This window comes from Pteropus vampyrus, unplaced genomic scaffold (genome assembly GCF_000151845.1).
Source record: "Pteropus vampyrus isolate Shadow unplaced genomic scaffold, Pvam_2.0 Scaffold734, whole genome shotgun sequence".
Taxonomy (NCBI): domain Eukaryota; kingdom Metazoa; phylum Chordata; class Mammalia; order Chiroptera; family Pteropodidae; genus Pteropus; species Pteropus vampyrus.
The window spans coordinates 295,278-298,588 of record NW_011889515.1 but is presented as its reverse complement, the minus strand read 5'-3'; positions in this window follow the sequence as shown (position 1 = coordinate 298,588).

Sequence of the window (3,311 nt, the reverse complement as noted above, 5' to 3'; positions counted from 1 at the left end):
CTTGGAGTTGTGAAAAAGCATGAGGTGTGCAGAGAATAATAAGTTTCATGAGACCAGAATATAGGGTGCACATGAATGGAAGGTAAGGCAAGACTAGAAAGGACGGCTGTGATCACACTTAGACAGGTCCTAGAAACTGAAAAAAAGAGATTTACACTTTATCTTTTAAGCCACAGAGAACTATCAGTGGGCTGTTTTCTATTGAAGTTTTTATTTTAAAAAGATTTCTCTGTGTAGTGGATGGGCAGGATGGGGAATGAATAAAGGAATGGAAGTAATGGTCCAAGTGAGATAAGATGGTTTTCTTCATTAAGACAATCATTGTGAGAACAGAAGGGAGGCAATGGGACAGAATTGAGAGGTATATGGAAACTAGAATCAACCATTGTAGAGATTGGATGTGAAGAACTAGAGTGACAGCCGGAAGGACAACTTATAAGAAACCGAACTGGTGAATCAAAGTTAGAATGATTACTAACCAGATGTAGAGAACAGGAGCAACAATAGAAGCTGGTAGACATGATACTGATTTTATTTTATTTTTTTCGATACTGATTTTAAATATGCTGAATTTGACTGACTTATGCCTTATCTAGGTGGCACTTGGAAATATGGATCTCAAAAGAGGTTGAGAAGATTGTGTTTTTCTTCTAGAAAATTTTGTAACATGTTCAGTCTATACTATATATGAAGTTGATACAAACCATTTGCTGTCATTTCTATGGGTGTCTTGTGTTTTCAGCTAGAAATAAAATTTCCAAAGGCTTCCCAATATTTTGGATCTCCAGCAGTAAGCTTTAAAAAAAATTTTTTTTTAAATTAGTTTCAAGTATACAGTACATTGGTTAGACATCTACATGGTTAGTAAAATGATCCCCCCAATTACTCCCTCCCTCCCCTGACCCTCCACCTAGCCAATGTATTAATGCTAATTGTGTTCCCTGTGCCGTGCTCCCCATCCCTGTGACCATCCATCAGCTACTAATTTGTACTTCTTTAATCCTAATCCCCATTCTCCCAGTCCCTCAAACCCCCTCCCCTCTGTCCATCACCAAAATTGTCCACTATATTTGTGAGTCTGTTTTTGATTAATTTGTTCTTTTTACTCCTTAAATTCCACATATAAGTGAAATCAAATAGTGTTTATCTTTCTCTATGTGACTTAAATATCTTATAGGTTCATCACAGCAATATCTTTTTCCATTCCCTTCTTTTTCACATGTAGGGGTCTTGTCTTCTTATCCTTTCAGCTACTCTATCTTTTGGTTGGGGCACTTAATTCTTTTCCATTTCAGGTACTTATCAATAGGATTGTAGTTGTTACCATTCTTTATTCTTGTTTTTGATACATGTTTTTTCTTCTTAAAGAAGTCCCTCCAACATTTCCTGTAATTCTGGCTTGGTGGTGATAAATTCCTTTAGTTTATTTTTGTCTGAGAAGCTCTTTATCTGTCCTTCAACTCTAAATGATAGCTTTGCTGGATAAATTATTCTTGGTTGTATATCCTGGGTCTTTATCCTGTCAAATATTTTTTTGCCAAGCCCTTCTGTCCTGTATAGTTTCTTTTGAGAAATCAGCTACCCATCATATGGGTGTTCCCTTATGTTGTAATTGTTTTTCTCTTGCTGCTTTTAATACTCTTCTCTGTATTTAACCCTTGGCATTTTAATTATGATATGTCTTGGTGTGGGCCTCTTTGGATACTTGATTTTTGGAATTCTCTGAGCTTCCTGGGGTTTTATGTCCATTTCCTTCACTGGGTTAGGGAAGTTTTCCATCATTATTTCTTCAAATAGCTGTTCAACATCTTGATTTTCTTCAGTTATGCCAATCAGATGAATATTTGGAGCCTTAATAGAGTTCTATATCCTCCTTAAATTATTTTTATAGTCTTGGCATCTTTTTTCTTGCCATTCTGATTGAGTGTCCGGATTGGCTTTCTTGTCCTCTGGATAGGGCATGTGATCTTCTTCTTTATTCACTTTGTTTATTTCTTTGTTTATTCTATTTACTATACTTCTCATCTCAGAAAATGTGTTCTCCATTTTAGACTGGTTCTCTTTTATAATTTCCATTTCCATTTTTATGTTTTTTATCTCTTCGTTGAAGTTCTCACTGAATTTATCTACATGTCCCAAAAGTTCATTGAGCATCTTTATAACCAATGTTTTGAACGCTTCACCTGTTAGATTACTTGACTCCATTATATCTGGATCTCTGTTCTCTTCTCTCATATGGTTTCTGCTTCTTTGACTTCCCATTTTGGCTGCCTTTCCGTGTCTGTTTATATGTCCTAAGCAAAGCTCCTAAGTCTCCCAGTCTTATTAGTGTGGATTTGTGAAGTAGATGTCCAGTGGCACAGTCCTGAGAGGGGTTCAGCTGCACACCAAATTGTCACTGAGGGTTAATAGGATGATTGAACTTGATGATTTCAGTAAAAAATCATGATTTCTAAACAGGTAGACACTAAATCAACAAAAGTCTTAATTTATTATAACTAAAATGAAACAAAGATTGCCAACTTAAACACCTTAAAAATAATGTTTTGGGAGTTTTACACTTCATGAGGAGAGAATACTAACTATTGATTGACTGAAGGTTAAACTTACTGTAAAGAGATAGATATAAACTTAATGGACTGTACTAGATTTTTTGCTACTGCTATGATAATGACTTTGTCCAGTAAGTATTTATTTATTTTTATTTTCAGACTATATTTGTTTTCTGTCTCCTGTCCACATATAAACATCTATGGTTATTTTTAAATTAAAAATCACTTTCTTTACTCTGTAACAGATACTGGTTTGTGTCAGAAACTTAAAAATCTAACTTCTAATCAGCTTTGGGGAATATAATTTTTAGGTGGTTCATATCTGATTAATATTTAACTTTGTTTAGATACTATTAATATTCAAGCAGAAATAGCTCAAGAGATCCTGCCAGATGAATGAGATGGTGTCATACCTCTTTTAAATAAAAATCCTGCTAAGGTTTACACACCTGGGGAAAGGCTAGTGAGATTAAAATCTGTGACTCTTTCACCTCCCTTTACTGTGTCAAGCGTAAGAGGAGGAGGTACTGAGAAGCCTTGACAAGGAGAGCGAGGACTTTAATTGAGGGCAAGGAGGGCTCAGGCCCTGTTTCATAATTACAGATGTTCTATCAGATATCTGAGATGCAAACCCAAATACATCACAATTTAGCAGACAGTAAAGCCTGCTTAAATAAGAGACCATTTAATTCAAAGAAATTTAAAAAGCCTTTTCTTTAGCTAGACATTTAACACATTTTATTCTTGTGTCCCTGGAGA